This window comes from Sapajus apella, unplaced genomic scaffold, assembly GCF_009761245.1.
Source record: "Sapajus apella isolate SASKATOON/1434 unplaced genomic scaffold, GSC_monkey_1.0 scaffold41, whole genome shotgun sequence".
In the NCBI taxonomy this organism is placed as follows: Eukaryota; Metazoa; Chordata; class Mammalia; order Primates; family Cebidae; genus Sapajus; species Sapajus apella.
Genome location: NW_022436981.1, coordinates 14,311,138 through 14,337,762, shown reverse-complemented (window position 1 = coordinate 14,337,762; position 26,625 = coordinate 14,311,138). Strand labels below are relative to the sequence as shown.

At 38.4% G+C, this 26,625-nt stretch overlaps 1 protein-coding gene and 1 long non-coding RNA gene across 26 annotated transcripts in view; both read left to right on the top strand.

Annotated features, from left to right (window-relative positions):
* Window positions 1-26,625, top strand: part of DST (dystonin) — a 496,895-nt gene that overhangs the window by 153,414 nt on the left and 316,856 nt on the right. The gene's annotated exons all lie outside the window — the stretch shown is intronic.
* Window positions 1,609-26,584, top strand: LOC116565893. Its single transcript, XR_004275641.1, has 3 exons — window positions 1,609-4,634; window positions 25,029-25,044; window positions 26,574-26,584. It is a non-coding gene; the product is annotated as an uncharacterized LOC116565893 (long non-coding RNA).

Genomic DNA, 26,625 nt, shown 5'->3' with positions numbered 1-26,625 from the left:
TAGGAAAACAAGTCGTACTAGTTGTGGGAAATCAAATTTAATTTGAATAGCAATTAGTAAATATAATGATACTTTATGCTGAACTATAGTTCAGCATACGTCTATAGTTTATTAAAGAAATGTTGGTTTAACTCAATTGTGGATAATTTTATCATTTTCACTTAGGAAATAATCACAATATGTTAAGTAAATGGTAGATCATTTTTTGCCCCTTCTTCTTCATGACTTTAAGAATGGAAAACATGAATTTTACATTTTTTCCCACTGCATTAGGTTTTTTTAATGATTTACTGTGGTACGTTTTTATTTCAAAACCATTCATGTCTCTGAACCTTTTTGTCCTCAGACTTTTTGCTGGAGTATTTAATAGCAAATATTAAGTATTCCTATAGACTTGTATTTTTGAGAAAAAAGTAGCAGCATGGACAATTTCAGTTAATTTTTTTTTTTTTTTAAACAAAGTACCGTTTTTCACAAGAAACCATAACAAACAGTTGTGGGACTTTGTTAGGACTTGGGTATGTGGCCCAGAAGTCATTGAGGTGTTACTTGGATGAATTCATCATAGCTCAGGGTCTGGTTCTTAGCCTAGGGAGACTCACCCTTTCTAGGTAAACAAACACCAAGGTACCTGATGTGTAAACCAAAACTTCAGTTTATTAACATACAATGAAAAGAATACAACAGCCAAGTGGATTGGATATTCATGTTGGATAGAAGACTAGTGCATTTTTTTCTATTAGAAAAGCTGTATGAGAAGCCATAGTGTGCATGGAAATGGGAGTATAGGGATTGTATTTTGACCAGCAAAAAAGTTTTATTTGGATGAAGTCCAGTTTACCAGTTTTTTTCTTTTGTGGTTCATGCTTTTGATGTCATGTCTAAGAAGTTGTTGCCTAACCCAAGATTATAAAGATATGCACCTACATTTTTTTCTGGAAGTTTTGTAGTTTTATTCCTTACATTTAGGACTGTGGTCTGTTTTGAATTAACTTTTGTATGTGATGCTTGGTACATATGTTAGTTATGTATGAATGTCTACTTGTTCCAGCACTATTTGTTGAAAAGACTGGCCTTTCTTCCACTGATTTACCTTGGCACCTCTGTTAAGTATCTGTTGACCTTATAGTGCTGGGTCTGTCTGGACCCTATTCAGTTCCATTGATCCATGTGTTTAATTTTATGCTATTACCACACCATCTTGATGATGATAGCTTTAAATGTTGCAATCAGATAATGTGAGTCCCAATTTTGTCCTTTTACGTAATTGTTTTGGCTAGTCTATTCCTTTATATTTCCATGTAAATTTTTAAATCAGTTTTTTATCAGTTTCTATAAAAATATTTGCCATGATTTTGACTGTAATTGTGTCAAGTCTAAAGATCAGTTGGGAGGCTGGACACAGTGGCTTACACCTGTAATCCCAACACTTTGGGAAGCCAAGGTGAGTGGATCGCTTGAGCCCAGGAGTTCAAGACCAATCTGGACAACATGGCAAAACCCTGTCTCTACGAAAAAAACACATCTGTAGTCCCAGCTGTTTGGGAGGCTGAGGTGGCAGGGGACTGCTTGAGCCTGGGAAGTGGAGGTTGCAGTGAGCTGAGATTCTGCCACTTGCACTCCAGCCTGGGGGACAGAGCAAGGGAAGACCCTGTCTCAAAAAAAAAGAAAAAGAAAAATCATTTGAGGAAAAATTCACAAGTAATAATATTGAGTCATTTAATCTGTGAACGAAGTATGTATTTAGGTTTCCTTTCATTTCTCTCAGCCGTCTTTACAGGTATTATTATATACAGTTATAGGTGTATTATATAGATTCCTCTCTGGGTTCAAATCATGGTTCTGCCACTTAAGAAGTAACCTTGGGCAGGTTTCTTAGCTTCTGTGAGCCTCTTCTTCCTTGTCTATGAAATAGGGTAATATCTCATTGATTTTGTCTAAGGGTTAAGTGAATTGATGTATGTTAAAGGCCTAATGTTATGCCTGGCAAAAAGTTTACTGCACAGTCCAAGTTAGTTCTTGTCATGATTATCACCATTGTCATCTTTACCATCAAGTAACGATGGCCTGTTGCACCCACCTCTGCCAAGTTATTCTTGCCCACAACCAGACAGTTAGTAGCAGCTGCTCAGGGCTCCCTTTATGATCAGCATGGCTGATGAACACTGCCAAACGCTTGCTCTTAGGGGCTGTCTTTTCTCTATGCCCCACTGCCATTCTCCAGCTGTAGCTGTTTACACATTCTTCCTTTGGATTATGTTAATACCATTGATTATGTTAATACCATTGTTAATACCACAGCTTTCCTTTGCATTTAGTTCAGTCTTCCTTTGATTTTTCCAATATTGCTTTCTGATTTTGCTTGGAAAAGTTTGCCCTAACTTTTTGTCTGTCACTGTCTGAATCTCTCCTACTATGTGTTTATGAGTTTAATTTTCAGAGTTTTGGGCTAGCTCATAATCACCCCATTTTCCACTTGAGTATTTTGTAGATTGGGCAGTAACTTAAGTTTATTAAAATAAAGTGCTTACACAGAATATGTATTTAAAAATTTTTCTTCATTTATGGGAAAGTGGGAGAGAAAACAGGATTTTTATTTAAAACTTTTTAGAAGGTGAGATGTGAAAATAATTTGCTATTGACTAAATCAGATTGTTGTTACACTGTTAGTCTTATGGATTCAGAAAGTCCATTGTTTTGAAATCAGAACTTTGTCACTAACCCCATCCCGATGAGGTTTTCAAGTCAGCACTCTCAGGGTCCTTCAGGGAAATCAAAGCGATTTCTCATGGGAGGATTTGGGACATCTGTGTCTATGTGGTGTCTGCATTTTTGTACAGTCATGATTTAACTTCAGAAAGAGCCTGTATTTGGGACTAAATATTCTACTCTTTTCTGAATCATCAAATTATCATTACATTATATTCAGTATTGGTTTTAGAACAAAATATGCCGCTTCCCAACTGTTTAAATCTGGGCAAAGCATGTATCTCATCTGCCCATTGGTTTCCTTATCTCTGAAATGGGAATATTTATCTGTTTTGAGGATTAATTTAAGTTATGCTCTTAGAATAGTGCCAGTAGGCACATGGTAGGCACATGTTAGCAGCTTATTCTAGTTATTTCAGGAGTGACATCTCATGCTTGCTTTATTTAATTAAAATTATTTAGCCAAATTGATGGTTTAACCAGTTGTTTTGTTCTTTAATCATTCTGCTTAACTAGGAAATACTGAAGGTTCTTTTTTCCAAAATGTGAATCTGCTTGTTTTTACTTAAGACCTGATGTAACCACTGTAGTAGTTCCGGGATAGTATTTTATCTCCATGGTGATATTAATTTAAATTTGGGGTAATAGTAAGTTCGGTTTTATTTTTTAAGATAACATGGAAATTTTGTCTTCCAGTAGTGAATGTGATTTTCTAAAGACCTTGTATTTTAAATTGTTTCTACATAAACTAACTCAGTCATAAGGAAGGTATTTGATTTGCTGACAGTCACGTAGGAAATCACGACTCTTGGCTGCATCATTTGTTTCCCCAGTCCCGGATGATTCAGTTTCCTTAGAAACTGCATGATGTGCATGATTTATGAATTATGTCTCAAGTTAGGTTGAGAACTCAGTTGTTTAGACCTTGTTTTAAAGACAAAAATAATCTGAGTAATATTAATGAATAATGATGATTTGTAGAGTAAGTATATATTTATAAAATGTTTAAAATTAAATATGAAATAAAAAATATGGAAATGATCTTTATATAATCAAAACAGTCATAATTTTGTGCCCTAAAGGAAATTTAATGAAGAATTCCGAGGTAAAAGGCATATAACTTTTACTTCTCATAAAGTGAATTCAAAATCACTTAAGCAACCTCAGCTTGAAATGATACTACAGTAGCAAAACTTGCTGATTCTACTTTTTATCAATCAGTCATGGGTGAGAAGTGTTCTTGTTTGTAAGGGATTACTGATAATTATTATCAACAGAATAAAGGCTTACCCTAACAAGATCTCAGGAGGATTACAGTTTGGTTTAATACAGTTATGTTCATTTCCTCTGTGGAAATGTATTTAATGGAGCTACTTTAGTATGGTCGTTAGAGCATCGTCTCTTCTATGATGTGATCTTAAAAAAATGTACTATTGCAGTGGAATTTTAGGTAAATCTGTATTGAGCTTCAGCAGATTTGAATTGTAAAAAGAAATTAAGATGTATTAAGATTTCCTTGGAGCAAGCAATGTAATATTTCATGTTATTTCTGTCTCTTTAAATCAGTATATAGTATCAATAATAAATTTTAATAATATCAAAACAGTTATCTATGTGAAACTAGGGTCATAATTATCTTAAAATTTTTTAGCATTTATTTTTAGTCTTATTTAATGACATCTTTTCCTAGAACTGTATTTCAAAGTCATTGCAATAACCTGGTTTTCAGAATTTGCAAATTGTCTAAATCTTCTGATTGTGGAGTCACAGATGATCTGTCTGATTACCATGCATTCAATCCTTACGGTAAAAATCTAATTGTAGTTGGAGCCATGGGGTGTTTTACTAATTATGTAATATATACACCTTGGTGTATCCTGCATCTTGGTAGTTTGATTTTGCAAAGGAAATCTATGATTTAAACAGTAAAGATACCCAGTTAAATTGTCAACAATTTGGAAGACTGAATTTGGTCATATGTTTGTTATTGAGGACTTTAGATTCAGTGAAATGATGTCATGACCCTTGACCTTTGTTCTTTGCTTACATTTATGTGATGGAAAAGCTGCCTTCATTTCTAGCACTGTAATTCTCATTTTTGGAGATTTGGTTACAAATAAATTGTATCTGTGCTTTTCAGATTTTTCCATGAACTATAGAAATTCCTATGGCACTGGCTCTTCGGGAGTTGTTTAAGCTTTAACATAAGGCATCTTAGTATAATGTAAAAGGTCAGGGTCACCACAGTATTAAAGTATTTGAACTCTTGGTCTGTCGGGATGCGAGTTGACTTTGTTGGCCAGCTTGGTCTGCTTGTAAGATTCATATTCGGGGTTGTGGGAGTTGGAAAAGTGTCTCCTCATATCTTTCTTACTGAAAGGGAGCTCTGCCTCTGGCTGTGCAGAAAATGATTGCATGAAAAATTTAATAATTATGTCAAAAGAAAATGGTGGTGGTTAGGTTAAATAGAAGTGCTTGTACTCACCTTGTTCTGTTAAAGGCTATCCTATTTTTCTTTTTCATATTTTCAGTCTTCTTAACACTTAAGAAACTGAAGGTGTATTTAATCAATAGTGTCACTACTATAGATATTAAGAAAGAAAAAAACACTACCTATGGAAAACTAAGCAAAGTATCAAGTAAGATTGCAGCATAAATTTAAAAAGTGACTTCCCAAGGAGTAGGCTACATCCAAACACTTGGCTCATATTGTTGCCCTTGTTCTAGAGTTAATGGTAGGTATGCTATAGTGTTTTAGGAGCCCAAGGGCTTTACAGTATTGGTTCTGCCAGTTAACTTCTCTGAGATTGACTTTCCTCACCTGAAAAATATGGATAACATCCATTTACCTGATTTTTGCAAGAATCAAATGGGATGATTTACGTAAAGCGTTTAGCTCAATGCTTAACACATTAAAAACAGCCCCCAAATGGCAGCTATTATTGCATAGATTTTTATCTCAGCTACGTATTTTGGATTATTTGTCAGTACTGTACTATCTTTTAATGTATGATATTCTTTCTGTGTTCTGGGCCTTCTTAAAGTATAATGATTTCCCGTTTCTCAAATTGAATTTGACCTTTTCAAAAGACTGGAATTTACTGAAGACAAGGAATTATCCAGTGCTTTATGAATGGGGATGTTTATATTGGATTGGCTGGCTGCCAGGTGGCAAACAACATTCAAAAGCAGACATAAATTTTTCCCTTCCAAGAGGCCACATGGTGCTTCTTTCCTGCGTCAGGCTCCCATGATTATCAATGGGTGTAATGTGTATAGAGCAAGGGAAAGGTCTTGCTACTAAAAAGTAGGGCACTGTGCTATATCAGATAAATTAGTACGTTCCCATGAGCTCATGCTTTGTCCTAAAAGATGTCTTTGTCTTGAGGTCCTGTTAGAATCTAGCTAGTAGTTAAGAGTCAGTATTTAATATAATTCTCAGTGGTTGAATCCTACTAGGATGTTCATAGTTTGTAAAAAAAAAACAACAGCAACAACAAAAAACCAAAACCAAAAAACCTAGTAGTATTAAAGCCCAAACAAAAATATTTATTAAAATCTTACATGCTACACTTTGTTAAAGTGTTACTGACTGACTTTCCTGTTACCAAATTTAAAAGGTTGACTTACATTTTTTCCCTAAGTTTTAAGAAAAGTGGTGCTTAAATTTATAGCTAAGAAAATTTTTGCTCATTGTCCATGGATATCAGAAAATGTAATTTTGATTGTTTATAGAATTATATTATAAAATTTAAATGGGGTGCTCATGTTGTCAATTCCATGTCATCATTCATTCTCCTTATAATGCTCAGTTTTCAAGCCTGTTTTCAGATTATTCCTAAAATGTAAAAATTAAATAGATGAATGAAAAAACAAATAAGAAGTAGAAATGGTAGTAGATATTAAGGAAGTAGAAATTGGCTTAAATTTCTCCCTTAATAACTATTATGTGGACAGCTGAGCATGGTGGCTCATGCCTGTAATCCCAGCACTTTCGGAGGCCAAGGTGGGCAGATCACCTGAGATCAGGCATTCAAGACCAGCCTGGCCAACATGGCGAAACCCCTCCTATACCAAAAATACAAAAATTAGCTTTATGTGGTGGCACGTGCCTGTAATCCCAGCTACTCAGGAGGCTGAGTCAGGAGAATTGCTTGAACCTGGGGGGTGGAGGTTGCAGTAAGCTGAGATCATGCCCTTGTGCTCCAGTTTTGGTGACAGAGCAAGACTCTGTCTAAAAAAAAAGTATTATATGACTTTTATTAATAAGATTAGAACATTAAATAAATTTTACATTATCATTTCTTTAGTCTTACATTATGAGTTTTTCCTTAGAGCTTCTCTAACATCTTTTTATATGTAAATCCTTTATGAACATGTCAGGAGTCTTTGGGTTCTCCATGTAATTATAAAGATGAAGTTGTACATTTGGTGGGGTGTGGGGGTGGGGAAGATAATTTTAATTCTCTCTGGACATTTTATAAGAGAAGACATTTCTGATCCTTGACTAGCTTGTGAATAATATACATTAAACAAATATATACTCCCAGTATGAAAACAGTTTATAGGACCCTTTCATATTATTATCTTATTAGATATTCTCAGATAGTGGTATTTCCCCATTCTATAGCAAACAGACCTGAGGATGAGAGAAGTTAAACGTTTTGCTTAAGTTTATACAAATGACAGTCCTTAAACAAGTATCTCCTGAGTGTAAGTGAAAAACAGCCTTTGAGACTGGGGAGATAAGACAACTAAATGCATTGGATGCAATCCTAGAACAAAAAGAGGGTATTAATGAAAAATGGGTGAAATCCATATAAAGTCTTGAATTTATGTTTTAAAAAACATGGAAAAGGTTAATAATTCTTTGGGGGAACATAAAAAGTTTGACGACAACCGAACAGATTAAAATTTCGCACGTGTGTGAGTAGATAGGAGTTTTTTTTTTTCCCCCGTGAGACAATGTGGAGTGCATTAGTGTGATCATGGCTTATTGCAGCTTTGACTTCCTGGGATCAGGTGATCCTTCTCCCTCAGCCTCCTGCGTTCCTGGGGCTAACAGGTATGCACCATCATGCCTGGCTAATTTTTTGTATTTTTTGTAGAGATGGGGTTTCACCATGTTGCCCAGGCTGCTCTCTAACTTTTGGGGTCAACCAGTCCTCCCTTCTCAGCCTCCCAAAGTGCTGGGATTATAGGCGTGAGCCACCATGCCTAGCCTTAGATAAGAGTTTTTATTTGTTTATTTTTTTAAATCAAGTTGTTGCTATATCCATGGCGTTGTAACTATTACACTTTTGAAAACGCTTCTCTACAGCTTTTTGAAACTTGCTGAGATTCTTGAATCTTCCACAAGACAAAACTTAATTTTATATTCTAGAGATAGATAGCTTCTTTTTGCTGGGGATATTCTCATCCTGAGATATCAGAGGTGCTGTGGAGATTGAAGATAGGGTTTTTTCATTGTACTGTTGCTTTTAGTAGAGAAACTTCAAAAATGACCTAAATGCTTATCAGTATTATAATAGATAAGTTTTTTTTTTTTTTTTTTTTGAGATGGAATTTTGCTCTTGTTGCCCAGGTTGGAGTGCAATGGCATGATCTCTGCTCACTGCAACCTCTGCCTCCTGGGTTCAAGTGATTTTCCTGCCACAGCCTCCTGAGTAGCTGAGATTATAGGCATGTGCCACCATGCCTGGCTAATATTTTGTATTTTTAGTAGAGATGTGGTTTCTCCATGTTGATCAGGCTGGTCTCAAACTCCTGACCTCATTATCCACCCACCTTGGCCTCCCAAAGTGCTGGGATTACAGGCGTGAGCCACCACGCCTCGCCTGTAAAAGATAAGTTAATGATTGTATAGTTGGGCAGTTATTACTATGTACAGTTAAGAAAATGAACTAGAATTATATCAACTGCGTAATGCAAAAAAATTGTAAGTAAAGTAGGTTGCCAATTAAAAACAAACCTTTGAATACTTTTCTAAAAACTTTAACATTATGCTACATGTACATGATTACAAAATCAAACAGTACAGAAGGATTTATAATGAAAATGAAGTGTTTCAATTCCTCTTCTTCCCTTTCTCTACTTAGTTCCTACAATCTACTGAAATCATGTTTAAGTGTGTCTGGTGGTTACAGGCATACCTTGGAGATACTGTGAGTTCAGTTCCAGACCTCCACAATAAAGCAGGTATTGCAATAAGTCAAGTCAGAGAATTTTTTTGGATTCTTCATACATATAAAATTATGTTTGTACTATACTGTAGTCTGTTACATGCGCAACAGTATTATATCTAAAAGAACAGTATATACACCTTAATTAAAAAGACCTTATTGGCTGGGCACGGTGGCTCATGCCAATCCCAGCATTTTGGGAGGTGGAGGCAGGCAGATCACTTGAGGTCAGGAGTTTGAGACCAGCCTGGCCAACGTGGTGAAACCCCGTCTCTACTAAAAAAATACAAAAATTAGCTGGGCATGGTGACATGTGCCTGTAATCCCAGCTACTTGGGAGGCTGAGGCAGGAGAATTGCTTGAACCCGAGAGGCGGAGGTTGCAGTGAGCAAGGATTGTGCCACTGCACTCCAGCCTAGGCGACAGAGCAAGACTCTGTCTCAAAAACGAAAAATAAATTTAAAAAACACAAAAAAAGCCTTATTTCTAAAAAAAACAAAAACAAACAAAACGCTAAACGTTATCTGAGCCTTCATCGAGCCATAATCTTCATACTGGTGGAAGGTCTTGCTGCGATGTTGATGGCTGTTGACTGATCAGGGTGGTGGTTGCTGAAGATTTAGGTAGCTGTGGCAGTTTCTTAAAATAAGACAACAGTAAAGTTTACCATATCAATTGACTTCTTTTTTCAAAAGTGCAGTGGCACAATCATAGCTCACGCTTAGAACTCCTGGACTCAAGCAGTCCTTCTGCCTCAGCTTCTTGAGTAGCTAGGATTATAGGTGCAAGCCACTGGAGGCAACCTGAGATGCTGTTTGATAGCATTTTATCCACAGTAGAACTTCTTTCATAATTTGTGTTAATCATCTCAAACTCTTGTGCTGCTTTATCAACTAAGTCTATATAATATTCTGAATCTTTGTTGGCATTTCAATAATGTTCACAGTGTCTTCACCAGCAGTAGATTCTGTCTCAAGAAACCACTTTCTTTGCTGATCCATAAGAAGCAGCTCCTTGCTCTCCCCCACCCTTCCCCCTCCTTTATTTAAAAAAAAAGAAGAAGAAGAAGAAGAAGAAAAAAAAAAGCACCTCCTCATTTATTCGTATTTGCTCAGGAGATTGCAGCAATTCAGTCACATCTTCATGCTTTGCTTAGAATTCTAATTCTCTTGCTGTTACTACCACATCTGCAGATACTTCCTCAACTGAAGGCCTGAACCCTTCAAAGTCATCCATTGGCGTTTGGAGTCAGCTTCTTCCAAACTCCTGTTAAGGTTGATATTTTGACCTTCTTCCATAAATCATGAATGTTCTTAACGGTATCTAGAATGATGAATCCTTTCCAAAATATTTTCAATTGGCTTTACCCAGATCCATCAGAGGAATCACTGTTGAAGGCAGCTGCAGCCTTACAGAATATATTTCTTTCTTTCTTTTCTTTTTTTTTTTTTTTTTTTGAGATGGAGTCTCACTCTGTCACCCAGGCTAGAGTGCAGTGGCACAATCTCTGCTCACTGCAACCTCCGCCTCCCGGGTTCAAGTGATTCTCCTGCCTCAGCCTCCTGAGTAGCTGGGATTACAGGTGTGTGCCACCACGCCCAGCTAATTTTTGTATTTTTTAGTAGAGACGGGGTGTCAACATCTTGACCAGGCTCGTCTCAAACTCCTTACCTTGTGATCCACCCACCTCGACCTCCCAAAGTTCTGGGATTACAGGCATGAGCCACCGCGCCTGGCCCAGAATATATTTCTTAAATAATAAGACTTGAAAGTTGAAATTACTCCTTGTTCCATGGGCTGCAGAATGGATGTTATGCTATTAGGAATGAAAACAACATTAATTTTATTGTATCTCTCCATCAGAGCTCTTGGGTGACTAGGTGCATTGTCAATAGACAGTAATATTTTTGAAAGAAATCTTTTATTCTGAGCAATCTCAATAGTGGCTTAAAATAGTCAATAAATCCTTCTGTAAACAGATAAGCTGTCATCCAGGCATTGTTGTTCTATTTATAGTGCCTGAGAAGAGTAGTTTAGCCTAATTTTTTTTTTTTTTTTAAAGACAGAGTCTAGCTCTGTTGCCAGGCTGGAGTACAGTGATGCGATCTCAGCTCACTGCAACCTCCGCTTCCTGGGTTCAGGCCATTCTCCTGCCTCAGCCTGTTGAGTAGCTTAGACTACAGGCACACACCACCACACCCAGCTAATTTCTTGTGTTTTTAATAGAGATGGGGTTTACCATGTTGACTAGGATGATCTTGATCTCTTGACCTTGTGATCTGCCCACCTTGGGCTCCCAAAGTGCTGGGATTACAGGCGTGAGCCACCGTGCCTGGCAGTTTAGCCTAATTCTTAAAGGCTGTACTATTTTCAGAATGGCAAATGAGCATCAACTTCAATTTCAGCTGTATTAGCCCCTAAGAAGAGGATCATCCTGTTTTTTGAAGCTTTATAGCCAGGCTTTGCCTTCTATCCAACTATGAAAGTCCTATGTGGCATCTCCAATAAAGAGACTTACATTGTATAGTCTTCTGTTAGAAGACTGTCCACACTGATAATCTGTTGCTTAGATTTACCTTCCTCAGTGGTTTTAGCAGATTTTCTGAATAACTTGCTGCAGCTTCTCTATCAGCAATTGCTTCACCTTGAATCACGTTATGAGATGTCTTCTTTTCTTAAATCTTATGGACCTACCTCTGCTAGCTTCAAACATTTCTTCTGCAGCTTTGTCACCTCTAGCCTCCATAGAATTGAAGAGAGTTAGGACCTTGCTCTGGATTAGGCTTTGGTTAAGGGAATATTGTGACTGGTTTTGTCTGTCTAGACCACTGAAACTTTCTCCGTTCAATAGTAAGGCTGTTTCTTATCGTTTATGTATTCACTGGAGTTGCATGTTTTTTTTTTTTTTTTTTTTTTTTAGATGAAGTTTCACTCTGGTTGCCCAGGCTGGAGTGTAATGGCACAATCTTGGCTCACCCAACCTCCGTCTCTGGGGTTCAAGCGATTTTCCTGCCTCACTGGGATTACAGGCACCTGCCACCACTTGATAAAGCCAAGTACAGTCAAATGAGATATGCCTTTTCTTCTGTGTCTCTAAATAAAATGCGTATACTGTGATTTTTAGAAAATATGTGAACTGCAGACATTTGCTGTTAATTCCTGTTAAAATAGATGAGGATTTACTCTGCTTATAGTCCCCTCCCTCCCTTTCTCTCTCCTTCCTTCCTCCTTCCTTTCCTTCCTTGCTTGTTATATTACTGTAGGATATAAGAGTATTTAATTTTTTAAAATTTAAATCAGGTTGCTTATGAACATAATTTAAAAGTGAAATAATTCTACAAAGCTTATTATGAAAATCTGCAGTTGGTTCTGTAGCCGTTCACCCCCACCACTCCCAACCATTGCTTGCATCCTAGAGACAAGCATTTCACACTGTTGGCTGTTTCTTTTGATACTTAAATCATATCACTAGATAACATATTTTTGGATCTACTTCTTGATTTTCTGTTTTATGCCCTCCCTATTGGATTTCCTCTCTGGAAGGAGAGCATTTAGCTCACTCTCACCCCTTCTACCACTAAACAGGTCATACTCTGCATTTTCTGCCTCCCCATGTAGTTACCGCATTAATTTGTCTAGATCACTATTCTCTGTCACGTTATTGCGACTTAGTAAATGCTATTCGCAGCTGAAGCAGGCGTAAATTAAAATAATGAGTGTTTCTTGTATGACTTTCTGTGTTTGTGCTCTGTAGTTAGTGCCTCTTTGCTTAGTTTTCTATGTACTTATCATAAACTTATCCCAGTTGTTAAAATTTTCTCTCCAAACATTCAGACACATCAGGTATTGCATCTTTTTGGTCTTACTTGCACAGAGTCTTGTGAGCTGTTCTGTTTCATTCTGTCTGGTTGCCCTGTATCCCTGGGGCATAGGTAACAACCCCTCTGGGGATGCCATTTGCCTCTTTCTGTGTGAGATCCCTTTCTGCTGGATCCTGTGGTCTCCTCTTGGATTACAACTTGTTTTCACAAACTGTCTTCTCTAGTAGCACCATGAGGACAGATGCATGGAAGAGAAATTTTGTGTGTCCTGGAAAATTTTTTATTGATGCTCTTGCACTTAATTGATACTATCTAGGTTGGAAATAATTTTTCCTTTAGAATTTTGAAAGCACTGATTGATCTGCTGTCTTCTGGGCTTTCACTACTGCCATTACAAAATCTCGCTGATCATTCTCCCTATTCTTTCCCTCCCCATTTCTTTGTTGACATTATAGGATTGTGATTCTAAACCCTGGCCTCACTTTAGACTTATTTGGGGACTTTGGCCAAATCCTGGTATGAGAGATTCTGAAGTAATTGTTTTGGAGCGGAGCCCAGACATAAATATTTCTGAAAAGCTCTCTAGGTAATTCTAAGATGTAGTCAGAGTTGTGAGCCACTGTTTTAGTGTTTTGTCTTTGTCTCTAATTGCTGAAATTTCTTGATGACATGCTATGATATGGGTCTCTTTTCATCCGTTGTGCTAGGTACTTGATTTTTCCATTAATCTGGAGCTTTATGTTAATTTTGGTAATCAAAAGATTTTACTGGATGGGTGTGGTGGCTCACGCCTGTAATCCTAGCACTTTGGGAGTCCGAGGCAGGCAGAACACAAGGTCAGGAGTTCGAGACCAGCCTGACCAACATGATGAAACTCCGTCTCTATTAAAAATACAAAAATTAGCCAGGTGTGGTGGCACGTGCCTGTAATCCCAGCTGCTCAGGAGGTTGAGGCAGGACAGTCACTTGAACCCGGGAGGCGAAGGTTGCAGTGAGCTGAGATCACGCCATTGTACTCCAGCCTGGGCGACAGAGCGAGACTCTGTCTCAAAAAAAAAAAAGTTATTTTCTCCAGTTCTTCTAATTTATTACTTTAAAAATCTTCTCTTATTTTTAGTCCCTCTGCTTGTCTCTCCTCTGATTTTCTGTAACTTTTTCCTTTTGTTTTGTTTATAGAGTGATTTCTTCAGTTTGATCTTCCAGCCCTTTCATTGAGTTTTTCTGTTTTATAATCCTGTTTTAATTTTTCTGAGAATTCATTTTTTAATACTCTATTCTGCTTTTATGGCATCCTGTTTATATTTAAGGATGCAGTATCTTCTCTCCTTTCTAAGGCTATTAGTAATTTTTTTGTTAACTTTTTTATCTCTGTTCCTTGGTCTATTTCCCCTAAATTACTTTTTGAAAATCTATTATTTGTTTTAGTCTCCTGGTTTCCTGTAAGGGGCTTTACTCAGAAGCCTTTCTTGGTTGCATATCTATTTAAGTTTATAAGCTAATTATGGGCATGCTATCTGTGTGGTGGACTTGTCAACCTTAGCCTTTACCATAGGATGATCTAGCTGGGTCATTGCAGTGGTAGAATCCCTGGGATCAGAATCTTGGGATCTTTTCTTTTGGGCTGGTCATATTCTTTATGGAATACTCTTTTCTACTCTACCTTTGGGAGCTGATGAGGCAGAAGATGGTTGGAGGATAAGTTTTAGGTTGGGAAGGCATGCTTAATTTGCCTTCCCATTTGTGTTTCTTGTCTTGCAGATTAGAGGCACTCTCTTTTTTACTCTCTCCAGAGACTAAACCTCCAGCCTTCTGGAGGTTGGGCAGTCATTTAAGAGAGAGATATCTATTTTATTTTATTTTATTTTATTTTATTTATTTATTTTTTTAAGATGGGTTTTCACCATGATGGCCAGGCTGGTCTTGAACTCCTGACCCCAGGTGATCCGCCCACCTCGGCCCCCCAAAGTGCTAGGATTACAGGTGTGAGCCACCGCGCCCGGCCAAGAGAGGAATCTCTTTCTTAGACTTTACTTTTCTGTGCCAAGGCCCACTTCCACCCAGCTTCCATGGCTACCTGCTGCTGTCCTTTTCTGGTGGGGTTTTTGAGGGGTTTCAAGGTGTGAATCACATGGCTTCTCTTAGGTTTCCTGGCTGCTGGCTTAGGGGTCACCTCTCTGTTGAGTCAGGTACAATTCATTCTTTGGCTTTCCAGCTACCAAATATTGTTATTCTCAACTGCTTTTTCTTTCTCCTTTTGGTAAGTGCATATCCTAAACACAGATCTCATTACTGTGAATGTAATGTGTTTTCAGGAGAGAATAGAGGTAAGCTAAAGTTCGTCTGCTCTGTATAATCAGAACTGAATAATGTGATTGTGGTAAATGAAAAATAAAGAGATGGTAAGATACCTCAGATTGTCATAATGATGCTATTTTTCATGTCAGCTCTGAGGTTCAGTCAAAATACTTGGTATGGGTAATGTCTGCACAAACCTCATAATAACTCATGCTTGGTGTTGTCGGGTTGGTGGCAGATCATGCTGCAGTCATCTGGACCGAAGTTAATTTGGGAAAAGTTATTTAAACTCTCCTGTTGCAATGTGGACAACCTGTATTAAAATAAATGTTTGGTTTAGAAACCCTAAAAACCTTGTATTGGTTTCAACCAAAACAGCTTGACTTTTCTCCTTAAATCAGTCATGACTATATTAATATTTAAAATATCGTTTTCTTGGTACCATTTGCACCTCAGTGATGTCAGAAAGAAAATTGAGACATTATAACTCACTTTCACTCTTCTGCATTAAAACACCGAGTTTATATTTTAAGATCTTTAATGTTTTATTTTAAGATCGTTTTCTTCCTCTAGGGAATTGATAACATAACACTTTAAGGAACTTTTAATAAAAACACAGTTTTTTTTATCAATTGAATATCATTACTAATTATCAGAGGTAATGTATACATTCTTCACTGCATGGTCATGTAAATTTGGAAAGACAGTCTGAAATTTATGTATATTTGCTGCCCTAAGAGAAAGCCAGATTAAAAGTTTTTAAACTACCAGAAGCGACCTTTAAAAAAATACCACTTTTCTTTTCAAAAGCATAGTGTTCTTGTCTGTCTTAGGACCTCTTTTGTTGTTAGAATTCTCTGTGGGTTGTTTAAGAGAACAAGATTTTATTGCGAAAAACTTAAAATCTACAGAAAAGTTGGAAGAATAGTTATATAAACTTTATGTATGACCTTCACCTTAGTTCACTGAGTGTTAACATTTTGCTGAATTGTGCTTTCTCAATTTTTTTTACCATTAAAATTTGAGTTTAGACATCATGACATTTTGTCTCTAAATAATTAAATATTTGTGTTGTCAGAATAAGTACATTCTCTTTACATAATCATAATACCATTTTCAACTCTAAGAAACATTCCATGATACCATTTAATATATGATATGCATTCCTCCTGGATTTTCCCCAGCCTTTAACTTCTAGTTCTTCCCCACCCTTCAGGACTCCAAGATGCAAATAAGGATTGCTAGAACAGTGCCTTCTCCTGAACTTTTTTTTTTTTTTTTTTTTTTTTTTTGAGACAGGGTCTCACTCTGTCATCCAGACTGGAGTGCAGTGGTGCGATCATGGGCTCAGCCTCGACCTCCTGGGCTCAAGCCATTCTTCCTCCTCAGCCTCTGAGTAGCTGGGACTACAGGTGCATGCCACCATGGCTAGCCACATTTTTGTATTTTTTGCAGAGATGTAGTTTTGCCATGTTTCCTAGACTGGCCTCAAACTCCTGAGCTCAAGCAATCTACCTGGTTTGGCCTTCCAAAGTGATGGGACTATACGCGTGAGCTACCACATGCAATCAACCATTTGTCTTACAGGATGTCCCACAATCTGGGTTTGTCTTATTATTTCCTTATGATTGGATTCAAGTTAGAACATTTGTGGCGAAATTATTACTGCAGTGATAGTGTTTACTTTTTATTGCAGCATATCAGGAAGCACATATCAGTGTATTCCGTTAATGATGGTGTTGAATTTGATCACTTAGCTGGGTGTGGTGGTGTACTCGTGTATTCCCAGCTACTGGGGATATTGAGGTGGGAGGATTATTTGAGCCCAGGAGTTATAGGCCAGCCTGGGCAACATAGTGAGACCCTATCTCTTAAAAAAAAAAAAATCAATCATTTAGTTGAGGTGATATCTGCCAGATCTCTTCATTGTAAAAGAATCTGTTTTAGCATTTTTCCTCTGTTGTAATTAATGGTTAAACTGGGAAATTTGTACAGGTCATGTTCCCCCAAAGCCTTTTACCTAATAGTATTCTTTGATCCTTACCTGAATAAGTTATTAATATTTAATTGTAAAAATGGTGATCATTTCTTTCTTATTAGCTGGCATTCTTCCACAAAGAAGAGCTTTCCCTCCTCCCCTCCTTTTCTCTTTTTAACTGTTATCGTTGACTCTTAAAAAAAAAAAACCAGCCGGGCGCGGTGGCTCAAGCCTGTAATGCCAGCACTTTGGGAGGCCGAGGCGGGTGGATCACGAGGTCAAGAGATCGAGACCATCCTGGTCAACATGGTGAAACCCCGTCTCTACTAAAAATACAAAACATATAGCTGGGCATGGTGGCGCGTGCCTGTAATCCCAGCTACTCAGGAGGTTGAGGCAGGAGAATTGCCTGAACCCAGGAGGCGGAGGTTGTGGTGAGCTGAGATCGCGCCATTGCACTCCAGCCTGGGTAACAAGAGTGAAACTCCGTCTCAAAAAAAAAAAAAAAAAAACAAAAAACCTCAGTGTGTTAGAATTCATTATTATTGCTATTATATTTGCTGCTTAAGTTGTCCCGAGTTTGGCTAGTGGCAGCCTCTTGAAGCTGGCTTCTGTGTCCTTTTACTGTATTCTCAGTAATCTTTAAGTATTTCCTTTGCTTTTTGGCACAAAAGCTGTTTCAGGCTCACTTTGTGCTTTTCCTGCCCCAGATTTGGAATAGATGATTTCTGTAATAATTCAGTTTATTTCAGTGGTTCTTCATATTTATAAATAAAGATTTGGACACTAGATATGTTTATTGCTGCTAATTATGACTACATCTAGGCCCTTTCAATAGGAATACCTAGGAAATAGATAGCTTTTTCTTTCTTTCTTTCTTTTTGAGACAGGGTCTCACTCTGTTGCTCAAACTGCAGTGTAGTGGTGTGATCATGGCTCACTGCAGCCTTGACTCCTGGGCTCAGGTGATCCTCCTACCTCAGCCTCTTGAGTAGCTGGGACCCGGGGCCTTGTGCTACCACATTTGGCTGATTTTAAATTATTTGTAGAGATGGATCTTCCTATGTTGCCCAGGCTGGTCTTGAACTTCTGGGCTCAAGTGATCTTCCCACCTTGGCCTCCCAAAGTGTGGGGATTACAGGTATGAGCCACCATACCTGGCTAGATAGCTAATTTTTAAAGCATAAATTTATTACTGATATTCCCTATTTAAATTTGATACTATAGGGTTCTTTTTTTTTTAACCTTCTCCCATTTTATCTTCCTGATTCCTAGCAGTGAGAAATTTGGTTCACAACATTAATGTATTTATCTAATTGCTGTCACCTACAATATACACAATACAGTGTCTCAGTTACTATACCTATACCTTTACCAGTCCTGTTTGTTTGTTTTTTGAGATCCACCCACCTCGGCCTCCCAAAGTGCTGGAATTACAGGTGTGAGCCACTGTGTCTGGCCTCACCAGTCTTATTTGGAGTCAAAATACAGAGATTCATTCAGGCTACTGCAAAGTGATAAAAGGATAAAGGATTCACGGAAGGATATATCGTAGCTTGGATGTAAGGTAGCTTCTGGCATCAGCTACTCTTATGCGCTCCCTCTCTTGGCCTTTTTTGTTGGCCTCTCTTTTTCATTCCATGTGTTTCTGCATCTTGTCTCTCACCTTCAACCTTCCTAAGTGGGAAGGAGTCTATTAGGTTGATTATTTACCCTCTTAAGTAGCATTTCTGTTGGACAGCTCCTGATCCAGGTATCCTGGTCTTATTGGCCAAAGTGTGGGCAATGGGAACTTCTTTTTTTTTTTTTTAATTTTATTTTTTGTTCTTTTAGGCAGAGCCTTGCTCTGTTGCCCAGGTTGGAGTGCAGTGGTGCGATGTCAACTCACTGCAGCCTCCGCCTCCAGATTCAAGTGATTCTCCTGCCTCAGCCTCCCAAGTAGTAGCTGGGACTACAGGTGCGTGCCACCATGCCTGGCTAATTTTTTGTATTTTTAGTAGAGATGGGTTTCACCATGTTAGCCAGGATGGTCTCAATCTCCTGACCTTGTGATCTGCCCACCCTAGCTTCCCAAAGTACTGGGATTGCAGGCATGAGCCACCGCACCCAGCCCCAGACCTTCTTTTGTTAAAAACAACTGTAAGCTTTCTTTTATTTGATCAGTATAATCGTTGGGGAAGTTTAGGTTTTTATGGTCCAGTACAAACTGGTTTGCGTTTTTCTTGGTATAGTGGTAGATTTCCTCTACCCTGGCGTGTTTGAGTTTCATGAGGAATTTTGAAAATAAGGTAGCAAAATATATTTAACTTCCAGCTGCCAGCCAGAAAACTGTGGTCTCTTTCTGAACAAATGAAACTCAGTACACATGTATAGTGATTGATGACACGTTCTTAGAGGAAGCCTGAAAGGAGAAAGAAGGTGTGTTTTTTCCCTGGGCTCTGAATGGGAAGATAAAATATCCAAAGTACATAACCTGATATTTTGAGAAGAATAATAGGCTTTATCTGGGTTAGGTGTTAGTAACTGAGAATTAACAAGACAGTTTTTAAAATGTAGCATGCATAGTGGAAAGAACACAAGTTTTCAAATATGACAGACTTAAGGTCTGCATTTGTCTCGACTCGTTCAAGCTCTGTGATACTGGGCAAATTACAACGTACTCTGAGACTCAGTCTCCTCTTTTGTAAAATGGGGATGATAAGGCTTACTATCTATCAACCAGGCGCGGTGGCTCACACCTGTAATCCCAGCATTTTGGGATGCTGAGGCGAGTGGATCACCTGAGGTCGGGAGTTTGAGACCAGCCTGACCAACACGGAGAAATCCCGTCTATACTAAAAATACAAAATTAGCCTGGTGTGGTGGTGCATGCCTCTAATCCCAGCTACGCGGCAGGCTGAGGCAGGAGAATCTCTTGAACCTGCGAGGCGGAGGTTGTGGTGAGCCAAGATTGCACCATTGCACTCCAGCCCGGGCAACAAGGGTGAAACTCCATCTCAAAAAAATAAAAAATAAAAAAACTATCTATCGTAGTAAATAGTAATTATATAAATGAGAAATCATAGATTGGACAGTTAAAAAAAAATATATATATATATTTTGCTTTCTAACAAGACAGAAATTCCAGCTCTAGAGAAATAAGGGGAAAGTCCCCAGTGTCAGCAGAGGAAAGCATGTCCAGGAAGAGTAACAAATGGAGAAGGATGACCTGCAAACCAGGGAGCAGTCTATTCATGAAGAGAAATGAGGGTATCCTTATCTGAAGGTGGATTGCTGAGCCTCCATGGTAGAGGCTAGAGTCTGAAATCTCATGAGGTCAGACTAGGAAGAGTTCCTGCTATGTGTGAATATTTGTAAATAAGCACAGATATTGTACATAGCAGCATTATTTACAATGGCCAATGGGTGGAAGCTAAGTGTCCACTGATGGGTGAATGGAAAACAAAATGTCATATGTACATACAATGGAGTGTCTTCCGCCTTATAAAAGGAAGGGAATTTGGACACATGGTACAGTGTGGATGAACCTTGAGGACATTATGCTAAGTGAAATAAGCCAGTCACAAAAAGACAAATATTGTATGATTCCACTTATATGAAGTATCTAGAGTAGTCATATTCATAGAAGCAGAAAGTTAAAGTGGTAATTCCCAGGGGTTAGGGGAGAAGGAAATTGAGAGTTGTTGTTTAATGAGTATGGAGTTTTAGTTTTACAAGATGCAAAACATCTAGAGATTGACTGCATAATAATGTGAGTATTATAAATATACTTAATGCTAATAAACTATATTTAGAAATGGTTAAGATAGTATGTTTTATGTTATGATTGTTTTACTAAAATATAAAAATTAGCACAGAATTTTAAAAGATATCATTTGTATAATAGAAGTATGTACATATGCAAATATAACTATATATTTTTTATTTTCAATTTTATTTATTTATTTAGGGGCAGGGTTTCACTGCATTGCCCAGGTTGGAGTGCAGTAGTGCGACTGTAGCTCACTGTCACCTTGAACTCCTGGGCTCAAGTGATCCTCTTTCTTCAGCCTCCCACATAGTGTGGATACAAGTGTGCATGACAATGCCTGGCTAATGTAAAAATTTGGTTTTTATAGAAACAGGGTCTGACTATGTTGCCCAGGCTAGTCTCAAGTGATTCTCCATCCTTGGCCTTCCAAAGTGCTGGGATTATAGGTGTGAACCACTGTACCACTATATATTAATGGTTATAAAATACAAATATTTAAAAATTATTCATGTATTTTTTTTAACACGAGCAAGGATTTTAGGAATCAATACCATGTATGTATTGTATATTGTACCGTTTAAAACAATGTTTCTACTAAGACTAAAAATCATATAGCCTTTCTTCAGGACAAGGTACAGATTCAGATTGACTCCGAAATTCCACTTTCAGGAATTATAAGGAAGCATGTGTACAAAAGTTTAACAAATTGAGGGGGTACAGTGGGTCACGCCTGTAATCCCAGCACTTTGGGAGGCTGAGGTGGGCAGATCACAAGGTCAGGAAATCAAGACCATCCTGGCCAACATGGTGAAACCCTGTCTCTACTAAAAATACATAAATTAGCTGGGCATGGTGACAGGCACTTGTAGTCCTAGCTGCTGGGGAGGCTGAGGCAGGAGAATCACTTGAATCCAGGAGTCTGAGGTTGCAGTGAGCCAAGATGGTGCTACTGCATTCCAGCCTGGTGACAGAGCAAGACTCCATCTCAAAAAAAAAAAAAAAAAATAACACCTTAATAAGTTTAATATAAGTATGCGTATAAAAGTTTAACAAATGATTCACAGTACTATTTGTAGTAATAGCAAAAAGTTGGAAGCAATCATAATTGTTCAGTACTGGAGAATTAAATAGATTATGGTGTATTTGTCAATTCATTGGAATAGAGTATTGCAGAAATATATCTTGATATTAAAAAATATCTAGACTTTTAATATTTGGAAAAAAAGTAGCTTGCGTGTATGAATAACAGAACTCATTTCTTAACTTTACGTATTATGCCATAGCCACTGTACCAAAATGTTTCTCTTAATTGTGCTATTTTTGTTACTTACATAATTTTGTTGCTTATATAATTTGGCATTTTATAAGCTTTTGATCTTCAAAGTACTTCATGATAAAAAACTTAATACTTAGGCTGGGCGAGGTGGCTCACATCTGTAATCCATGCACTTTGGGAGGTTCAGGTCAGCAGATCACTTGAGTTCAGGAGTTTGAGACCAGCCTGACCAACGTGGTGAAACCCCAACTCTACTAAAAAAAAATACAAAAATTAGTTGGGTGTGGTGGTGCACACCTATAGTCCCAGCTGCTCGGAGGCTGAGGTTGGAGGATTGCTTGAACTTGGGAGGTGGAGGCTGCAGTGAGACAAGATTTTGCCACTGTGCTCCAGCCTGAGTGACAGAGCAAGACTCTGTATCAAAAATAAACAAATAAATAAATAAACCTTAATACTTTTTATACTTGTTATAATTAAATTTAAATGTTTTCAGAGTCTGATTTTTAAGAGAATATGTACTTCATGAGGTTGCATTTTTCTTACCTAATATTCCTTTAATCAAGTTAACATTATAGTACTTCCTTTCATAGACGAAGTTATTAAACAATTTCATGTTAGAATCTAATAACCATGGTTGTTTTAAAACAAAGTTTGGCATTTAATTGGTTATTAATCACTCAAACATAATGATTAATTACTAAACTATGGTTACTGTACTTCTCAGTAAGTTTTGATATTAATTCCGAAGGATAGAAGTCTATATATTATCTTTTGTGGTTTGTGTTACAATTTCATATTTGTCCATGCCAACCCTGGTGAGAATTGCAGCCTGTCTTAGCTGTTGAAGTACTTCAGCCCATAAAATACTTCAAGCTATTTTGTATCATTTTGTATAGTGTCTAGGAATGTAGACTATTTAGTCTAGTTTGTTGGACTCAATCCTGTACCTCTAAGTGAAGCCAAGTTTCTGTTTGAGTGGTCCTGGCTGAATTACTTCATCTCTCTGAGCTTCACTCTACTTATCTGAAATAAGAGAAGAGAGGATAATAAATAGACACATCCTTATTTTTTGTGAATAGAATATTATTCATTCCATTGTAGTGCACTTCACTATACGTGCTCAGTATGCAGAGTCCATCCTACTGTCTCATGCTCTGAAGAGAGCGTTAAGAATTCCCATTCCCTCATTGGTTCTCAGTTCTCTCATCCTCTGATATATTGACCATTTTTTGTGCCTCCAGTTCCTCATGTTTAAAATGGGAACAATGATTGTACCTACTTTGTAGGGTTATTGTGAGATGAAATTATTTGCTGCATGTAAATTTGTTGTAACAGTACCTGGCACATGGTGACTAATAATCCAGTGAATATTATTTATTGCTATTACCTTGGTTCAGAGTATGCGATGCATGAATTTTAAAAAGGAACCACATGGCCCACATTCAGTTGATGGATGATTTTCTATCCCCTCATTGATGGACTCTCAGTATCCTTTACTTGGCACTTCCTAAGTTCATCTTGGGTTAAAAAGTTACTGGGGCTGGGCGCGGTGGCTCATACCTGTAATCCCAGCACTTTGGGAGGCCGAGGCAGGCAGATCACTTGAGGTCAGGAGTTTGAGATCAACACTTGAAACCCCGTTTCTACTAAAAATACAAAAATTAGCTGGCTGTGGTGGCGGGTCCCTGTAATCCCAGCTACTTGGGAGGTTGAGGCAGGAAAATCACTTGAACCCAGGAGATGGAGGTTGTAGTGAGTCTAGATCATGCCACTGCATTCCAGCCTGGGTGATAGAGCAAGACTCCATTTCAAAAACAAACAAACAAACAAACAAAACAAAACAAAAGATATTGGGACTGGGATGTTAGGAGCATGATATCAAGGGAAGTAATAATCAGCAAATGTAGGGCTTGGTGATAAAAAACACATAGAAAAGAGCAAGTAGGTCTTAGGGTATTGTTGTCATGAGGTGATCAGAAAATCAAACCTTATAAATAGGCAGACAAGATTAGTGTTCAATTCTGAAAAATGCAGGCTTACTATCTGCTAGTAGAACAAACACACATCTATCAAATACAGGGATGTCTAAGAAATAGGTGAACCTGAAAGCAATAAAGACTACATCTTGTACCAATTCAAGACTTGGAGATGAAGGAATGGATCATTGCTGGAAATAGACTGTTTTTCTTTCCCCCCATAAATTAAAGACACATATGTGCACATATGTGCGTGCACACACTAACACACATAGTTTTACTCATTACTAGCAGCTTCTCAGTTAGGTGCTGGGACATGAAGATGTCTCCTCAGAGAGTTAACTATAATACAATGATAGTTTCATAGAATGATGATACTGATGTGTGAATATAGATAGAGCCTATACCTGCTCAGCTTCCCTCAAGTGTAAGGAAACAGTTATAAACAAGATCAAAAATGAGGAAGACTCTGGGCACTGGTAGGGCCTTGGACCTGTAATCCTCTTGTAATATTTCTGCCTCAATTCTGTACCATGATAACCTGGACAATTTGGATTTTTTTTTTTTTTTTGAGATGGAGTCTCTCCCTGTTGCCCAAGCTGGAATGCAGTAGCACGATCTCAGCTCACCACAACCTCTGCCTCCTGGGTTCAAACGATTCTCCTGCCTCAGCCTCCTGAGTAGCTGGGATTGCAGGAGCATGCCACCACACCCAGGTCATTTTTGTATTTCTAGTAGAGACGGGATTTCACCATGTTGGTTAGGCTTGTCTCGAACTTCTGACCTCATGATTTGCGCACCTCGGCCTCCCAAAGTGCTGGGATTATAGGTGTGAGCCAGTGCGCCTGGCCTTGATTTATTTTTATCCTGTCATGGTGTTGCTTAGGGAGACAGAGATGAATGAAAGGCTCCCAATTCCTGGATTTCATTTATGCTGCTGACTTAAAGAGCTATGCTAGTAGAAGCACTCCTTGGATTTACTCAATCCTTGTGCTTACGCATTATATAAAAAATTTGTAATAGTGGATAACTGAACCAAGGAATATTCACATTTAAGTTTTCTTAGACCTTTGGCATTTAAAAATATTCCTTATAGGCAGGGCGCAGTGGCTCATGCCTGTGATTGCAGCACTTTGGGAGGCCAAGGGGGGTGAATGGCTTGAGCTCTGGAGTTCGAGACCAGCATGGGCAACATGGTGAAACTCCAAAATGAAAAACAAAAACACCCCCAAATTAGCCAGGTGTGGTGGCATGCACCTGTAGTCCCAGCTACTTGGGAAGTGAGGTGGGAGGATGGCTTGGGTCAAGACAGAGAGCTGTGATCATGCCACTGCACACCGGCCTGGGCAACAAAGCAAGACTCTGTCTTTTTTCTTTTAGATAGAGTCATGTTCCATCGCCAGGCACCAGGCTAGAGTATAGTGACACGATCTCGGCTCACCACAACCTCCACCTCCTGGGTTCAAGCAATTCTCCTGCCTCAGCCTCCCAAGTAGCTGGGACTACAGGCGTGTGCTACCATGCCCAGCTAATTTTTGTATTTTTAGTAGAGACGGGGTTTCACCACGTTGACCAGGATGGCCTTGATCTCTCGACCTCGTGATCTGCATGCCTTGGACTCCCCAAGTGCTGGGATTACAGGCATGAGCTACCACGCCCGGCCAACCCTGTCTTAATTGAAAATCCGGCCGGTGGTGATGGCTCATTCCTGTAATCCCAGCATTTTGGGAGGCCAAGGTGGGCAAATCACCTGAGGTTGGAAGTTCGAGACCATCCTGACCAACCTGGAGAAACTCCATCTCTACTAAAAATACAAAATTAGCCAGGTCTAGTGGCACATGCCTGTTAATTCCAGCTGCTCAGGAGGCTGAGGCGGAGAATCACTTGAACCGGGAAGGTGGAGGTTGCAGTGAGCCAAGATCATGCCATTTCACCCCAGCCTGGGCAACAAGAGCCAAACTACGTCTCAAAAAAAAAAAAAAAAAAAAAAAAAAAGGAATCCTATGGGGGAAATGCTTCTTTCCTGTCTGTAATGATTGACTTCATATGAAAGAGACCCCATTAGGGTAATACTTATGTGTTCCTTTAGAAGTGACTGAACCTGATTGGTGAGTCTGAAATTAGAAAGTGGGTTTATTGGATAACCCACTTTTGTCTCTTTCTTTTATGAGCAAGCTACCTGTGATTTAGACTGTTTCATCATGCTTTAAGTTTTCCAGGGTCAGGCCGTCCCACTTGGATGACACTGAACTGCCTGTGACTGGGAGGGTAAGTCTTCAATTATGGGGCTTAGTGTTTAGAAACCAACTATCGCCTATAGTAAGTAATATTCTCTAAGCTAGGTTATGTTGGTAGTGAAGTAATGTTTTGCTCCTTCATTTGCCTTTGTATTTCTCTTATCCATCTATCTAACTTACTTCTCTTATCTATTTTATCTCACTTCTCAGTTGATTCAGAGTTTGTTCAGAAATAGGGTTTCCTATTTGTTGGTTCTCCTTAAACATAAATGTCTTGTACTTCCATAGATAAAACAGGGTTAATTCAAGTCAAGTGTTAAGAGCCACTGCCAAGTAAAGAATAATCAGCAGTAAAGATAAACATTTTCATCTCTACATGAAAAGTTAAAATTACTCATTC